A 19,175-nucleotide genomic window follows, 5' to 3' on the forward strand; every position below is an offset into this window, starting at 1 on the left:
AGAACTCAGGACTAAGAAACTCACTCAAAACCGCTCAACTACATGGAAACTGAACAACCTGCTCCTGAATGACTACTGGGTACATAACGAAGTGAAGGCAGAAATAAACATGTTCTTTGAAACCAATGAGAACAAAGATACAACATACCAGAATCTCTGGAACACATTTGAAACAGTGTGTAGAGGGAAATTTATAGCACTAAATGCCCACAAGAGAAAGCAGGAAAGATCTAAGGTTGATACTCTAACATCACAATTAAAAGAACTGGAGAAGCAAGAGCAAACACATTCAAAAGCTAGCAGAAGGCAAGAAATAACTAAGATCAGAGAAGAACTGAAGGAGATAGAGACACAAAAAACCCTCCAAAAAATCAATGAATCCAGGAGTTGGTTTTCTGAAAAAATCAACAAAATTGACAGACCGCTAGCAAGACTAATAAAGAAGAAAAGAGAGAAGAATCAAACAGACACAATAGAAAATGAAAAAGGGGATATCACCACCGACCCCACAGAAATACAAACTACCATCAGAGAATACTATAAACACCACTATGCAAATCAACTAGAAAATCTAGAAGAAATGGGCAATTTCCTGGACACTTACACTCTTCCAAGACTAAACCAGGAAGAATTTGAATCCCTGAATAGACCAATAGCAGGCTCTGAAATTGAGGGAATAATAGCCTACCAACCAAAAAAAGTCCAGGACCAGATGGATTCACAGCTGAATTCTACCAGAGGTACAAGGAGGAGCTGGTACCATTCCTTCTGAAACTATTCCAATCAATAGAAAAAGAGGGAATACTCCTTAACTCATTTTATGAGGCCAACATCATCTTGATACCAAAGCCTGGCAGAGACACAACACAAAAAGAGAATTGTAGACCAATAACCCTGATGAACATCGATGCAAAAATCCTCAATAAAATACTGGCAAACCAGATTCAGCAGCACATCAAAAAGCTTACCCACCAGGATCAAGTTGGCTTCATCCCTGGAATGCAAGGCTGGTTCAACATTCGCAAATCAATAAACGTAATCCAACATATAAACAGAACCAAAGACAAAAACCACATGATTATCTCAATAGATGCAGAAAAGGCCTTTGACAAAATTCAACTGCCCTTCATGCTAAAAACGCTCAATAAATTTGGTATTGATGGAACGTACCTCAAAATAATAAGAGCTATTTATGACAAACCCACAGCCAATATCATACTGAATGGGCAAAAACTGGAAAAATTCCCGTTGAAAACTGGCACAAGACAGGGATGCCCTCTCTCACCACTCCTATTCAACATAGTGTTGGAAGTTCTGGCTAGGGCAATCAGGCAGGAGAAGGAAATCAAGGGTATCCAGTTAGGAAAAGAAGAAGTCAAATTGTCCCTGTTTGCAGATGACATGATTGTATATTTAGAAAACCCCATTGTCTCAGCCCCAAATCTCCTTAACCTGATAAGCAACTTCAGCAAAGTCTCAGGATACAAAATTAATGTGCAAAAATCACAAACATTCTTATGCACCAGTAACAGACAAACAGAGAGCCAAATCAGGAATGAACTTCCATTCACAATTGCTTCAAAGAGAATAAAATACCTAGGAATCCATCTTACAAGGGATGTAAAGGACCTCTTCAAGGAGAACTACAAACCACTGCTCAGTGAAATCAAAGAGGACACAAACAAATGGAAGAACATACCATGCTCATGTACAGAAAGAATCAATATCGTGAAAATGGCCATACTGCCCAAAGTTATTTATATATTCAATGCCATCCCCATCAAGCTACCAATGAGTTTCTTCACAGAATTGGAAAAAACTGCTTTAAAGTTCATATGGAACCAAAAAAGAGCCTGCATTGCCAAGACAATCCTAAGTCAAAGAGCAAAGCTGGAAGCATCACGCTACCTGACTTCAAACTATACTACAAGGCTACAGTAACCAAAACTGCATGGTACTGGTACCAAAACAGAGATATAGACCAATGGAACAGAACAGAGTCCTCACAAATAATACCACACATCTACAGCCATCTGATCTTTGACAAACCTGAGAGAAACAAGAAATGGGGAAAGGATTCCCTATTGAATAAATGGTGCTGGGAAAATTGGTTAGCCATAAGTAGAAAGCTGAAACTGGATCCTTTCCTTACTCCTTATACGAAAGTTAATTCACAATGGATTAGAGACGTTAGATCTAATACCTTAAAAACCCTAGAAGAAAACCTAGGTAATACCGTTCAGGACATAGGCATGGGCCAGGACTTCATGTCTAAAACACCAAAAGCAACGGCAACAATAGCCAAAATTGACAAATGGGATCTAATTAAACTAAAGAGTTTCTTCACAGCAAAAGAAACTACCATCAGAGTGCACAGACAACCTACAGAATGGGAGAAAATTTTTACAATCTACTCATCTGACAAAGGGTTGATATCCAGAACCTATAAAGAACTCAATCAAATTTACAAGAGAAAAACAAACAACCCCATCAAAAAGTGGGCAAAGGGTATGAACAGACATTTCTCAAAAGAAGACATTCATACAGCCAACAGACACATGAAAAAATGCTCGTCATCAGTCGCCATCAGAGAAATGCAAATCAAAACCACAACGAGATACCATCTCACACCAGTTAGAATGGAAATCATTCAAAAGTCAGGAAACAACAGGTGCTGGAGAGGATGTGGAGAAATAGGAACACTTTTACACTGTTGGTGGGATTGTAAACTAGTTTAACCATTGTGGAAAATAGTGTGGTGATTCATCAAGGATCTAGAACTAGAAATACCATTTGACCCAGCCATCCCATTACTGGGGATATACCCGAAGGATTATTAGTCATGCTGCTATAAGGACACATGCACACGTATGTTTAGTGTGGCACTATTCACAATAGCAAAGACTTGGAATCAACCCAAATGTCCGTCAGTGACAAACTGGATTAAGAAAATGTGGCACATATACACCATGGAATACTATGCAGCCATAAAAAAGGATGAGTTTGTGTCCTTTGTAGGCACATGGATGCAGCTGTAAACCATCATTCTCAGCAAACTATCATACGAACAGAAAACCAAATACTGCATGTTCTCACTCATAGGTGGGAATTGAACAATGAGATCACTTGGACACAGGAAGGGGATCATCACACACTAGGTCTTATTGTTGGGGGGGGGTAAGGAGGAAGGATAGCATTAGAAGATATACCTAATATAAATGACGAGTTAATGGGTGCAGCACACCAACATGGCACATGTATACATATGTAACAGACCTGCATGTTGTGCACATGTACCCTAGAACTTAAAGTATTAAAAAAAACGAAAAACAAACAAATAAACAAAAAATACAAAAAAAAAAAGCATGGAAAGATAATTTGAAAAGTTAGAAAAATATATGGGTTGTCTTCTTCTTCCAAAATTATTCATCTACCAGATGAAATGCTAATAGATGAAACTGTGGACCCAAGAGAAGAATGAGAGCTTCACATCCCTAAATCACGAAATAATATGGAATTGTTAACCCATTCTCTGGATTCCTCTCTTCCACATCTTCTAATTCAGCCCTTTCAAAGTACAGCCCTTGTCTTGTCTTTTTGTTGACAATTTTCTTTTGATTAAGTTTAATTTATAAATGGAACCCATGTTAGTCTTCTTGGGAACAGAGTATTACAAGTCACCTGGAACAGTCATGCAAAGCTCAAGTCTAGAAATCTAGAGTGAACAGGCATAGGGGTCATGCCTTTTTAAAATTACTTTTTAAAGATGCATTGAGAAATTATAGACAAATGAAAATGGTGTATATTCAAGGTATGCAATATGATGCTTTGATATACATCGTAAAATGATTAACACAATCATGCTTATTCATCATCTCCTTACAAAGTTACCGTGTGTGTATGTGTGTGTGTGTGTGTGTGTGTATGGTGAGAATAGCTAACATCTAGTCTCTTAGCATATTTCAAGTATACAATATAGTATTATTAATTACAGTCACCATGGTGTACATTGAGTCTCCACAACATATTCATCTCGTAACTGGAAGTTTGTACTCTTGACAAACATCTCCCCATTTTTCCCACCTCTGACCACCCTTCTACCCTTTTCCTATGAGTTCAACTTTTTTAGAGTTCTTGCATATAAGAGAAATCATACAGTATTTACTTTCTGTGTCTGGCTTTTTTCATCTAGGATAATGTTCTGCAGGTTCATCCATGCTGTCACAAATGGTAGAATTAAGGTTGAATTTTGTGTGTGTGTAAAACTCATTTTCTTTACCCATTGATGGAAACTTGGGTTGTTTGAATATTTTGACTATTGTGAATATTGCTGCAATGAACATGAAAGTGCCGATATCTCTTTGAGACAGTGGTTTTATTTCCTTTAGATGTATACCCAGAAGTGTAGTTGCTGGATTACATGGTAGATCTATTTTTAATTATTTTAAGAACCTCCATACTGTTTTCTCTAATGGCTGTACCAAATTACATTTCCAGTAACAGTGTACAAGTGTTGCTTTTTCTCAACACCCTTGCCAACACTTGTTATCTCTTGACATTTTGACAGTAGTCATGCTAACAGATGTGAGGTGACATTTCATTTGATTTTAATTTTCATTCCCTTGGGTGGGAGCTGTAAAAGTGAGGCTGCTTGATGCATCCACAAAGTCCTTCTAGGGAGAATTTGCAGACCTGAATTAATCACTGGAGTGAGCCAGGGGAGACGGCATGGAAAGTGCCCACATTATCATTCAGGCTCCCAAAGGCATACTGTTTATCTGCCCCATCAGCTCCTGGAAGCAGGTTAGTCAGACATCCAACCCTCTAGCAGCAACTGGAAAAGTGTGTAGACAAATACCAGAAGAAACTGGGAGCTTGAAGTTTTTGTCAGTTTTCTCTGTCTTGAGTACAGAGGTGAAGAAAGAGGTAGGATAGCCACTGGAAGTGCTCACACACCCATTTAAAACTGCCTCTTTGTTCTCTGTGGTCTAGGGAGATCTGGTAATGCCAAGTCTTTTCTGCTTCCAGAGCTGGATGATTTAGGACCCAAACACTGTGAGGACAGCAGTAAAAGTTGAAATGCTCTATGTGTGGTCCAAAGCTCTCACTCTTCAGGGAGAAGTTGGGAGTTGGGGATTTCTTCCTGATTGTTAGGTGTTGTGCTTGTGATGGGATTTGTGCATGAATATATCTTAGCCTTTCCTACCCAATGGGAAGTGAATATTTTCTCAGTTACCTGGAGTACAGGAGTCAGGATTTCTGGATTTCTCTCAGAGGAAATTGATCCATGTGTAGACACTTATTTGGTGCATCTGTGGCAGGAAGGAAAGCAGGAGCCCCTTATTTCTTCCATCTTGCTGATGTCACTTCCCTAATTTCCTTTTCTTGTAGTGTCCTTGTCTGGCTTTGATATATCAGTGCTGCTGCCTCATAACAAGTTTGGAAGTGTTCTCTCCTCTTAACATTTATATAAGAGTTTGAGAAGGACTGGTATTATTTATTCTTTAAATAGTTAGTAGAATTCACCTAAGAAGACATGTCCTTGGCTTTTTAATAATGGGAGATTTTTTAGTACTGATTCAATCTCTTTACAATTACTAACTACTATTACTATTGTTATTACTTTACTATTACTGTTACTATTATTGCTCTGTGGGTTTTTATTTCTTCATGATTCAACTTGATAGACTGTATGTTTTTAGAACGTTATCCATTTCTTCTAGGTTATCCAATGTTTTGGCATATAATTGTTCATAGTGGCCTCTTATAATCCGTTATATTTCTGTGCTATTAGTTGTAATGTTCCTCTTTCATTTTTTATTTTATTAACTTGTGTCTTCTCTTTTTCTTTGTTAGTCTAGCTAAAGATTGTCAAATATTTAATTTTTTCAGAAAACCAACAACTAAAGTTTTATTTTTATGGTATTTTTAGTCTCTATTGTACTTATTTATGTTCTGATCTGTGCTGTTTCCTTTCTTTTGCTAACTTTGGACTTTGTTTTCTTTTTCTAGATCCTTGAGGTATAACATTACATTTTTTATTTGAATTCTTTCTTCTTTTTAAATGTAGATATTTATCACTGTAAACATCCTCCATAAAACTGCTTTTGCTGCATTCCACAAGTTTTGGTATACTGCGTTTTCGTTTTCATTTGTCTCAAGATATTTTTTAATTTCTCCTTTGATTTTTTCTTTGATCATTGGTTACTCTGGGGCCTGTTGTTTAATTTTCACCTATTGGTGACATTTTCAGTTTTCTTCCTGTTACTAACTTCTGGTTTCATCCTGTTGTAGTTGGAAAAGATACTTGATATGATTACAATCTTCTTGAATTGTTAAGACATGTTTTGTGGCACAACCTATTATCCTGGAGAATGCCCCATATGACTTTGAGAAAAATATGTATTCTACTGCTGTTGGATATAATGTTCTGCATGTGTTTGTTAGATCCATTTGATCTAAAATACAGTTCAAGTTCAAGATTTCCTTACTGATTTTCTGTCTGGATGATCTATCCAATGTTGCAAGTTTTGTATTGAAGTCCTCTACTATTATTGTATTGCACCTATTTTTCTCTCAGTTCTGTTAACATTTGCCTAAATATTTAAGTGCTCTAATATTGAGTGCATATATATTTATAATTGTTATATCCTCTTGATGTATTGGCCCTTTTATCATTACATAGTGGTGTTCTTTCTCTCTTCTTATAGATTTTTACTGAAAGTCTATTTTGTCTGTTATAAGATAGCTACTCTTGCTCTCTTATGGTTTCAACTTGCCTGGAATGTTTTTACCATCTATTCACTTCAGTCTATGTATGTTTTTAAAGCTTAAGTAAGTCTCTTATAAACAGCTCAGTGTTTTGTCTTGTTTTTTTTATATTTTTTTATTTTTCATTCATTCAGCCATTCTATATCTTTTGACATGGAATAAACTCACTGATCAGAAGGTCTGTACATTCTGATGAATGGACCTTTTTTTTTGAGACAGAGTTTCGCTCTGGTTGCCCAGGTTGGAGTGCAGTGGAGTGATCTTAGCTCACCTGGGTTCAAGAGATTCTCTGCCTCAGCCTCCCAAGTAGCTGGGATTACAGGCATGTGCCACCATGCCCAACTAATTTTGCATTTTTAGTAGAGATGGGGTTTCTCCATGTTGGTCAGGCTGGTCTCGAACTCCCGACCTCAGGTGATCCACCTGCCTCGGCCTCCCAAAGGCGTGAGCCACCCTGCCTGGCAGATGAAGGGATTTTTATAAAAACAGAATCCAGTGACATGCTTAGTACAAGAGACTTACTTTATATTTAATATGAAAGAAAATTAAATTTCTGGACCCCAAACCCACTATGCCAATGAGAAAGTTAAGCTTGGCAACTCAGACATGCAAAAAAACTTCCTCTTTTAGTTCCCAGATAGCTGTAAATTTCACATGATTACTTTATCTTACACAGAATATGGATCTACCCAGCACAAGATGAATGCATGGTCTTTCCCCCTCACTCTTTTTTTTTCACAGGTAAAATGTGGATTCAGTGAGTGCTATTCAAAGCCTCACAAGAATGTAACACTGCCCTCACATCCTACACCCCCATTTCCCGCCTCCTTTCCCTCCTGCCTGCTCTTTCCCCTTTAAATATTCCAGTCCTCAAACACTCTTTGGACAAAGCACAGGCTACAGATTCTACTGTCACTTGTGTTCTTTTTCCTACGTGTGTCCTCAATCTTGGCAAAATAAACCTCTAAATCGATTAAGAACTGTCTCAAATACTTTTTGGTTTACAGTTGGCAGCCACTAAGGGATTCTGAATGGAGTTTGATCCTTTGGCTTGCAGCAATTCTCCTAGCAAGGATCTGGTAACAGCTGGAAGCTCTTTATTGCTCTGACTGATTGAACTATTTGCTGAAGTATGGGAGCTTCTCTCTCCAGAGATCCCTGATCTCCCGATTTTTTTGGTTGAGATCTGAGTTGTATTCTGTTGTAGAACTATTTCCTTGGAGTTTTCTGCTTCTGTGCAGGTGAAGATCAGTCTTCACATTGGCCTCCATCTTCACGTAAGAAGCTGGTTTGGGTTTTCATTTGGGGATTTGATAGCTGAAGGTCAAGGTTTATTGTCAGCTGGCTGTATGTTCTTTTATGCTCAGAGATCACAACTGTATGTAAATTGCATGATCACTTTTCTTTCTGTTTTTTGTTTGTTTGTTTGCTTGTTTCAGTTCATCTTCCACTAGATTTGACCAACTCCTGGCCCCCTCTACTGTTGACTGAAATGTCTGCAGCTGCAGAAAGTCAAAATTCCATCTCTAAATAGAAAACTGGCCAGTTAAGAAAGTGAAAAAATTTGACTACCTGAAAAGTTTTGCCTACATAACAAGGCCACCTTTTACTAACTTTTGCTAGCCAAGTCTTTTCCTTTCTTCTTCCAATAACCTGTCTTGCCACTAAAATTATTATTTTTTTTTTGTTTTGTGTTTTTTTTTTTTATTATACTTTAAGTTCTAGGGTACATGTGCATAACGTGCAGGTTTGTTACATATGTATACTTATGCCATGTTGGTGTGCTGCACCCATCAACTCGTCAGCACCCATCAATTCATCATTTATATCATGTATAACTCCCCAATGCAATCCCTCCCTCCTCCCCCCTCCCCCCTCCCCATGATAGGCCCCAGTGCGTGATGTTCCCCTTCCCGAGTCCAAGTGATCTCATTGTTCAGTTCCCACCTATGAGTGAGAACATGCGGTGTTTGGTTTTCTCTTCTTGTGATAGTTTGCTAAGAATGATGGTTTCCAGCTGCATCCATGTCCCTACAAAGGACGCAAACTCATCCTTTTTGATGGATGCATAGTATTCCATGGTGTATATGTGCCACATTTTCTTAATCCAGTCTGTCACAGATGGACATTTGGGTTGGTTCCAAGTCTTTGCTATTGTGAATAGTGCCGCAATAAACATAGGTGTACATGTGTCTTTGTAGTAGAATAATTTATAATCCTTTGGGTATATACCCAGTAGTGGGATGGCTGGGTCATATGGTACATCTAGTTCTAGATCCTTGAGGAATTGCCATACTGTTTTCCATAATGGTTGAACTAGTTTACAATCCCACCAACAGTGTAAAAGTGTTCCTATTTCTCCACATCCTCTCCAACACCTGTTGTTTCCTGACTTCTTAATGATTGCCATTCTAACTGGTGTGAGATGGTATCTCATTGTGGTTTTGATTTGCATTTCTCTGATGGCGAGTGATGATGAGCATTTTTTCATGTGTCTGTTGGCTGTATGAATATCTTCTTTTGAGAAATGTCTGTTCGTATCCTTTCCCCACTTTTTGATGGGGTTGTTTGTTTTTTTCTCGTATATTTGTTTGAGTTCTTTGTAGATTCTGGATATTAGCCCTTTGTCAGATGAGTAGGTTGCAAAACTTTTCTCCCATTCTGTAGGTTGCCTGTTCACTCTGATGGTAGTTTCTTTTGCTGTGCAAAAGCTCTTTAGTTTAATGGGATCCCATTTGTCAATTTTTGCTTTTGCTGCCGTTGCTTTTGGTGTTTTAGACATGAAGTCCTTGCCCATGCCTATGTCCTGAATGGTACTACCCAGATTTTCTTCTAGGGTTTTTATGGTATTAGGTCTAACATTTAAGTCTCTAATCCATCTTGAATTAATCTTCGTATAAGGAGTAAGGAAAGGATCCAGTTTCAGCTTTCTACTTATGGCTAGCCAATTTTCCCAGCACCATTTATTCAATAGGGAATCCTTTCCCCATTTCTTGTTTCTCTCAGGTTTGTCAAAGATCAGATGGCTGTAGATGTGCGGTATTATTTCTGAGGACTCTGTTCTGTTCCATTGGTCTATATCTCTGTTTTGGTACCAGTACCATGCTGTTTTGGTTACTGTAGCCTTGTAGTATAGTTTGAAGTCAGGTAGCGTGACGCCTCCAGCTTTGTCCTTTTGACTTAGGATTGTCTTGGCAATGTGGGCTCTTTTTTGGTTCCATATGAACTTTAAAGCAGTTTTTTCCAATTCTGTGAAGAAACTCATTGGTAGCTTGATGGGGATGGCATTGAATCTATAAATAACCTTGGGGAGTATGGCCATTTTCACGATATTGAGTCTTCCTATGCATGAGCATGGTATGTTCTTCCATTTGTTTGTGTCCTCTTTTATTTCAGTGAGCAGTGGTTTGTAGTTCTCCTTGAAGAGGTCCTTTACATCCCTTGTAAGCTGGATTCCTAGGTATTTTATTCTCTTTGAAGCAATTGTGAATGGAAGTTCATTCCTGATTTGGCTCTCTGCTTGTCTGTTACTGGTGTATAAGAATGCTTGTGATTTTTGCACATTAATTTTGTATCCTGAGACTTTGCTGAAGTTGCTTATCAGCTTAAGGAGATTTTGGGCTGAGACGATGGGGTTTTCTAAATATACAATCATGTCATCTGCAAACAGGGACAATTTGACTTCTTCTTTTCCTAACTGGATACCCTTGATTTCTTTCTCTTGCCTGATTGCCCTAGCCAGAACTTCCAAGACTATATTGAATAGGAGTGGTGAGAGAGGGCATCCCTGTCTTGTGCCAGTTTTCAAAGGGATTTTTTCCAGTTTTTGCCCATTCAGTATGATATTAGCTGTGGGTTTGTCATAAATAGCTCTTATTATTTTGAGGTACGTTCCATCAATACCGAATTTATTGAGCGTTTTTAGCATGAAGGGCTGTTGAATTTTGTCAAAAGCCTTTTCTGCATCTATTGAGACAATCATGTGGTTCTTGTCTTTGGTTCTGTTTATATGCTGGATTACGTTTATTGATTTGCGAATGTTGAACCAGCCTTGCATCCCAGGGATGAAGCCCACTTGATCATGGTGGATAAGCTTTTTGATGTGCTGCTGAATCCGGTTTGCCAGTATTTTATTGAGAATTTTTGCATCGATGTTCATCAGGGATATTGGTCTAAAATTCTCTTTTTTTGTTGTGTCTCTGCCAGGCTTTGGTATCAGGATGATGTTGGCCTCATAAAATGAGTTAGGGAGGATTCCCTCTTTTTCTATTGATTGGAATAGTTTCAGAAGGAATGGTACCAGCTCCTCCTTGTACCTCTGGTAGAATTCAGCTGTGAATCCATCTGGTCCTGGACTTTTTTTGGTGGGTAGGCTATTAATTGTTGCCTCAATTTCAGAGCCTGCTATTGGTCTATTCAGGGATTCAACTTCTTCCTGGTTTAGCCTTGGGAGACTGTAAGTGTCCAGGAAATTATCCATTTCTTCTAGATTTTCTAGTTGATTTGCGTGAGGCGTTTATAGTATTCTCTGATGGTAGTTTGTATTTCTGTGGGGTCAGTGGTGATATCCCCTTTATCATTTTTTATTGCATCTATTTGATTCCTCTCTCTTTTCTTCTTTATTAGCCTTGCTAGCGGTCTGTCAATTTTGTTGATCTTTTCAAAAAACCAACTCCTGGATTCATTGATTTTTTGGAGGGTTTTTTGTGTCTCTATCTCCTTCAGTTCTGCTCTGATCTTAGTTATTTCTTGCCTTCTGCTAGCTTTTGAATGTGTTTGCTCTTGCCTCTCTAGTTCTTTTAATTGTGATGTTAGAGTGTCAATTTTAGATCTTTCCTGCTTTCTCTTGTGGGCATTTAGTGCTATAAATTTCCCTCTACACACTGCTTTAAATGTGTCCCAGAGATTCTGGTATGTTGTATCTTTGTTCTCATTGGTTTCAAAGAACATCTTTATTTCCGCTTTCGTTTCGTTATGTACCCAGTAGTCATTCAGGAGCAGGTTGTTCAGTTTCCATGTAGTTGAGCGGTTTTGATTGAGTTTCTTAGTCCTGAGTTCTAGTTTGATTGCACTGTGGTCTGAGAGACAGTTTGTTATAATTTCTGTTCTTTTACATTTGCTGAGGAGTGCTTTACTTCCAATTATGTGGTCAATTTTGGAATAAGTGCGATGTGGTGCTGAGAAGAATGTATATTCTGTTGATTTGGGGTGGAGAGTTCTATAGATGTCTATTAGGTCCGCTTGGTGCAGAGATGAGTTCAATTCCTGGATATCCTTGTTAACTTTCTGTCTCGTTGATGTGTCTAATGTTGACAGCGGAGTGTTGAAGTCTCCCATTATTATTGTATGGGAGTCTAAGTCTCTTTGTAAGTCCCTAAGGACTTGCTTTATGAATCTGGGTGCTCCTGTATTGGGTGCATATATATTTAGGAGAGTTAGCTCTTCCTGTTGAATTGATCCCTTTACCATTATGTAATGGCCTTCTTTGTCTCTTTTGATCTTTGATGGTTTAAAGTCTGTTTTATCAGAGACTAGGATTGCAACCCCTGCTTTTTTTTGTTCTCCATTTGCTTGGTAGATCTTCCTCCATCCCTTTATTTTGAGCCTAAGTATGTCTCTGCATGTAAGATGGGTCTCCTGAATACAGCAGACTGATGGGTCTTGACTCTTTATCCAGTTTGCCAGTCTGTGTCTTTTAATTGGAGCATTTAGTCCATTTACATTTAAGGTTAATATTGTTATGTGTGAACTTGATCCTGCCATTATGATATTAACTGGTTATTTTGCTCGTTAGTTGATGCAGTTTCTTCCTAGCCTCGATGGTCTTTACATTTTGGCATGTTTTTGCGATGGCTGGTACCGGTTGTTCCTTTCCACGTTTAGGGCTTCCTTCAGGGTCTCTTGTAAGGCAGGCCTGGTGGTGACAAAATCTCTAAGCATTTGCTTATCTGTAAAGGATTTTATTTCTCCTTCACTGATGAAACTTAGTTTGGCTGGATATGAAATTCTGGGTTGAAAATTCTTTTCTTTAAGAACGTTGAATATTGGCCCCCACTCTCTTCTGGCTTGTAGAGTTTCTGCCGAGAGATCTGCTGTTAGTCTGATGGGCTTCCCTTTGTGGGTAACCCGATCTTTCTCTCTGGCTGCCCTTAAGATTTTTTCCTTCATTTCAACTTTGGTGAATCTGGCAATTCTGTGTCTTGGAGTTGCTCTTCTGGAGGAGTATCTTTGTGGCGTTCTCTGTATTTCCTGAATTTGAATGTTGGCCTGCCCTACTAGGTTGGGGTAGTTCTCCTGGATGATATCCTGAAGAGTGTTTTCAAACTTGGTTCCATTTTCCCCCTCACTTTCAGGCACCCCAATCAGACGTAGATTTGGTCTTTTTATGTAATCCCATACTTCTTGCAGGCTTTGCTCATTTCTTTTTCTTCTTTTTTCTTTTGGTTTCTCTTCTCGCTTCATTTCATTCATTTGATCTTCAATCGCTGATACTCTTTCTTCCAGTTGATCGAGTCGGTTACTGAAGCTTGTGGATTTGTCACGTATTTCTCGTGTCATGGTTTTCATCTCTGTCATTTCGTTTATGATCTTCTCTGCATTAATTAGTCTAGCTGTCAATTCTTCCACTCTTTTTTCAAGATTTTTAGTTTCTTTGCGCTGGGTACGTAATTCCTCCTTTAGCTCTGGTAAGTTTGATGGACTGAAGCCTTCTTCTCTCCTCTCGTCCAAGTCATTCTCTGACCAGCTTTGATCCGTTGCTGGCGATGGGCTGCGCTCCTTTGCAGGGGGAGATGCGCTCTTATTTTTTGAATTTCCAGCTTTTCTGCCCTGCTTCTTCCCCATCTTTGTGGTTTTATCTGTCTCTGGTCTTTGATGGTGGTGACATACTGATGGGGTTTTGGTATAGGTGTCCTTCCTGTTTGATAGTTTTCCTTCTGACAGTCAGAAGGACTGTCTGTTGGTCTGTTGGAGATTGCTTGAGGTCCACTCCAGACCCTGTTTGCCTGGGTATCAGCAGCAGAGGTTGCCGAAGATAGAATATTGCTGAACAGCGAGTGTACCTGTCCAATTCTTCCTTTGGAAGTTTCCTCTCAGGGGTGTACTCCACCCTGTGAGGTGTGGGGTGTCAGACTGCCCCTAGTGAGGGATTTCTCCCAGCTAGGCTACTCAGGGGTCAGGGACACACCTGAGCAGGCAGTCTGTCCGTTCTCAGATCTCAACCTCCGCGTTGGGAGATCCACGGCTCTCCCCAAAGCTGTCAGACAGAGTCGTTCGCGTCTGCACCGGCTCCCGCTACTTCCCCTGTTGGTCTTCAGCTGTGCGCTGTCCCCAGAGGTGGAGACTACAGAGACAGGCAGGCTTCCTTGAGCTGCTGTGAGCTCCACCCAGTTTGAGCTTCCCAGCGGCTTTGTTTACCTACTTAAGCCTCAGGAATGGCGGGCGCCCCTCCCCCAGCCTCGCTGCTGCCTTGCGGATAGATCGCGGCAGACTGCTGTGTTAGCAGTGAGGGAGGCTTCGTGGGCGTGGAACCCTCCCGGCCAGGTGTGGGATATATTCTCCTGTTGTGCCTGTATGCTTACAGCGCAGTTTTGGGTTGGGAGTTACCCGATTTTCCAGGTGTTGTGTGTCTCAGTTCCCCTGGCTAGGAAAACGGATCCCCTTCCCCCTTGCGCTTCCAGGTGAGGTGATGCCTCGCCCTGCTTCAGCTCTCGCTGGTCAGGCTGCAGCAGCTGACCAGCACCGATTGTCCGGCACTCCCTAGTGAGATGACCCCAGTACCTCAGTTGAAAATGCAGAAATCACCAGTCTTCCGTGTCGCTCGCGCTGGGAGTTGGAGACTGGAGCTGTTCCTATTCGGCCATCTTGTGTGTTTTTTTTACATACCTTGAACCTGCATGCTTTCTTTCATTTCAATATAGTATATGAGCTTCTGTTATTTATTGGGAAATTGGGTCTTCATTCTGAAGGTCCCCATGAATACATATTAAATAAATTTGTATGCCTTTTCTCTGATTAATCAATTGCCTCATTCCAGTCATTTTTCAGTGAACCTTTGGGGACCAGTAGGCATGACCCCCACAGTTTGGTGCAGCAAGCAAGGTGACCAAAGCTGCTCTTCTCTTCTGGAAGCCATGGTGAAGGGAACCCAGGAACCTGATCTGCCAACAAAGGAGGAAGACTTTCTTACCAGCTAGGCTCCTGGCCTCTCTCTCTGAACTCCAGGTGAATGGATGGTAAAAATCATTGTCTCCTCTGCAAAGTTTTAATTTTTAAAAAAGAAATCTTGTGACTAGCCTTGGTATAGTGACTCTGGTGTATTTTTAGCACCTTGTGCTATGAATATTCACTACTGGAATAAAGTATATTATTGAAAATTCTGATTGTCAATGGCTGAAAGATAAAGACAAAGATTTTAGAGATATCTTATTCTAAACAATTGATGAGAAAATTGCATTTAAAAAGGACACATAATAGTGTCATGAGACTTCACTAAATTGAAAAGCAAAAAAAAAAAAAAAATCATTTTTGACTTAAAAGAAAGTTAAAATCCTTTGTAAGCTCAAAACTGCCTACTCTAGATTTCTTCTTGGAATAACAGTAGAGACTGCCCCATGCTGTAGTCTAGTAGCTAAAGTTCTGCCCTTTCACCATAGAAGCCTATGTTCAGTTCCCAGCCAGGGAATGAGTCTTTTTTCATTTGATATTTGCATGACTTTTGCCATTTATTGATCCCTTTCCCTTTGATGGACAACTTATGATTTCCTGTCTTGAATTTTACCTTCTCTAAGATATCTTTTGGGTGATTCTGGATCTTGAAAAAACTACTTGCCACCTCTTGGGAGACATCTCACACATCTCTGGTTAAGTCATAATCTTGGTTAAGGCACTTGGGGGGATACCTTTGGTAAAGAAGTTCAAAAGCCAAAAATATTGGCTGTTTATCCCGGCTAAAATCTGATAATAAGAGATTTAAAAGGGTTGTTTTAAAAAGAACTCTATGGTTAAAAGTCAGTTTAATTAAAAGCTGATATCCAAGCTATATATTAAATATTTAAAGGCCTTTATGCCTTTTCTTTTCATGGATCCTGATTTGGGAATTTTTTTTTCCAGCTGACTGAAGTCTTTTTAAAAGCCCTTTTGTAAAATAAACATACATTTTAAGAAAAATTTCCATTTGTAAGGGTGTCCGCCTGTGTACATTAAAACCTCTTACCATTGCTTTAAATTCATGTCATATGCTTGTCAAAGCACTTTTCCTGTCTTAACTGAAGTTTACTTACCCTGTTTTTTGCCCTTGGTTTGAGCAAATAAGGATACAATATTTAGGAATGACTTCTTAGTTCTGAACTTTGAGTTGTAAATGCTTTATCTTATTTCTTCTAGGAGTTGTCCCTTTAGAAATGCAAATTTAAAGTGTCCTGGCTAACAATTGCCTAGAACAATGAAACAGGTAATTAAAAGAGATTGAGCATCTAAAGCGGGAGAGGGGAACTTTAAAAACTAGCAAATTAAAAATCTTATAAATCTATAAAATCTGTTTCTGTCTATATGTCTGCAAGTCTATGTGTTTATACATGTCATGTGTTTGTGATGTTTCACTGCCAAAATATATAAAAAGCTCTAATTAATAGGCTTAAAGACAAAAGTAAGTGCTCAAATATTTCATCAGAAAAATAAAAACTTTAATTTGAGCACCTTTTCATTCTTGTGACTGTAATAATCTTTAGTAAATAAAGGCAATTTAAAGTTATTGGTAAAATAGAATTAAAATGTCTTCAAAATTTAATTTAGTAATTTGATCTGAACTGGTCAGGCAGGTCAGATACTGTCTTTGTTAGATATTTTAAGATCATAAACTGCTTCTGTGACATTTTAAATAATTGTTTGACTTGTCTATCTTATAGTAAGCCCCAGGGAAATGTGAAGTTCTCTCTGGCCCAACTATGCTACCTGACTATGTTGGGAAGGGTTAGACATTATCTGCAACTCTGTCTTCTGTCTTTTATCCTGGGTTCTGCATCTGATACATAATTAAAATTGCTTACCTCCTAGATTTTTCACTAAAAAGGAGTTACTTAGAGTAATACAGTAATTGCTATATATAATTAAAATGACTAATATAAGAGAAACATTTCTATATGGAGAGTACATAAGGAAATTAGGATGTGTTTGGAAAAAGGGGTTATAAGAAGTCATGGAAATATGTTCTTTGCTAAAGGGGAAGTAATTTTGTCTAGAGGTTTTAAGGATGAATTTGTTTATGTGATTTTATTAAAATTAGCTTTACTGTTAATACGTTATGCAAATATAAAATTTGATTTTCTTTTTTGAACAAGATTTTCATGTAATATTAAGAGATAGTAAAGATTTTTGTTTGTGTTTTGAGTAAACTGCAAAAAAGAGGGGAGAGAGGGACAGACTTAGTTGCCCTTTACTGTCTCTCTTAGGTCTCATTATTTGAGAAATTGAGTTTCCTCTCTATCAAATAATAAAAGTTTTTGCTTTTTTGAAACCTTGAAATTATCACTTTGGCTAAAGGAATATTTTGCAGTGACTTGTGATCCTATTTTGCAATATCAAATGTTTTAAACCTTTGATATTTAATAAACATTCCAAAATCAAGTTCTAAATTCAGTCTTTTTGATCTCATTAACTCTTAAATGTTAGATTGCCTGAATTCCAAAAAAGACATATTTGGCTTATTTGATAGGTTAAAATCATGCAGGAAGCATTGTCAAATATGAAATGTTTAATTTTCCTTGGGTTCTATTTATGTAAGCTTGTAATTAATATATGTTCCAAAATTGTATGAGACTCCTGTAATTCTGGTATGTCTTAGTATATGTTACCAGTAATAGTTATAATTATTATGTTAAATTGTTGTATGCCACAGGGGAAAAAAACACAAATTTTCATGTCAATTGTGTCTTTAACCATGACTGTCCTAAGATTTTGGCTATCACAATTATTATTTTACTTTTATTCTTCTAAAAAAAAAGCTGTTTATTAAAAAGCTGCAGCTCCAAACATGCTTTTTTAGGGGAATCCATGAAAAGGACTCTGACAGGTGTTCTTGAATGCAGGTTTCTGATAACTTTGGAGATTGTGCCATAATACTAGCAAATGAAACAGAAACAAAAACTTCCAAGACTCTAATTAAAAGTCTGATATGTTGGTGAGTATTGCTAACCCAATATCAAGTGGAATGACTTAATTACATGGGACTGAACAAATAGAAAACTGAAATAATTTTTATGACCATTTTGTTTGAAACATTGCTAAATATTTCTATTGTTTTTCAGAGTCAAGAAAGCTAACTTTCTTTTGAGCTACTTATAGCTTTTCTTTTAACAATTGAGTAAAGTGTACTCTTGTGAGCTAAATTTGAAGCATACTTCTATTTCTTTCTCTCTACCTGATTTCTCCAGAATTTGGAAACCATTTGTGCATCTTCTTAATTTCTGGTAATATAGTTATTTGCATAAATTCAGCAAGAATCTATTTCCTTTTATAACAGAACACCATTGGAGATACTGGTTATTTTACCAAGGCTTTGACTGAAATGGTATATTTTCAGATATGGAGCAGAATGCTTTGAAAAATTGAAGTTGACTTATAGAGCTGATAAAAGCAACTTGGAAAACCTGGCCTTGTACCTTATCTATGTGGTTCCTTTACAGGGTTCCTGACTGGTGGAAAGTAAAATATGTCACTTTCTGACAGACGCAGGAACCCCAAGTTATCTTGGTACCACAAGAAGAGAAGAATTCACTCAATTCATTCAAGTATCTACAGACACAGATGAATCCTTGGCTGGGTTCAGGAGGCTTTTGAAAAGTCAAATCTGAAATTCCTTATTTTTAAGAAAGTTCCAGCAAAGTCAATTTAAAGAAAGGCTATATGGAAAATACTTATTCTTGTTGTATTTTATGCAAATAATCAGACCAAGTATAATAAGACTGCAACTTATTTGGCAAACAAATTGATTCTATTATGATTTGTCTGTAATAAAAATGAGGAACTGAAGAGAGAAAAACTCATGTTTCAAAAGAAACTATAGTACACCTCTTATTATATTCTAGCCTTGTCCTTTGTTTTCCACTTTTAGTATTTGTCTATGGTTTAACTAGATTGAATCCTGAATTCCCTACAGGCTGCAAGTCTCCAAACTGTTGTCAGCTTTTTTTCACTCCCATTTTTCTGATTCGGAATCACTGGAAATTAAAACTATGCTTTTCTTAAAGTTCTATAGGCTGAAGTTAGACAACTTAAACTTTGGGAGAAATAACAGCAACTTATTTATATACATAAATCACTTTTTTGCCTGCCTAATGATGTGTGGACTTTGCAATATAGCCTAAATCAGTTTTCCAGGATTGCTTTCCCCTTTATTGCTATAATCT

The sequence above is a fragment of the Rhinopithecus roxellana genome, chromosome 7, assembly GCF_007565055.1.
Source record: "Rhinopithecus roxellana isolate Shanxi Qingling chromosome 7, ASM756505v1, whole genome shotgun sequence".
NCBI classification, from domain to species: domain Eukaryota; kingdom Metazoa; phylum Chordata; class Mammalia; order Primates; family Cercopithecidae; genus Rhinopithecus; species Rhinopithecus roxellana.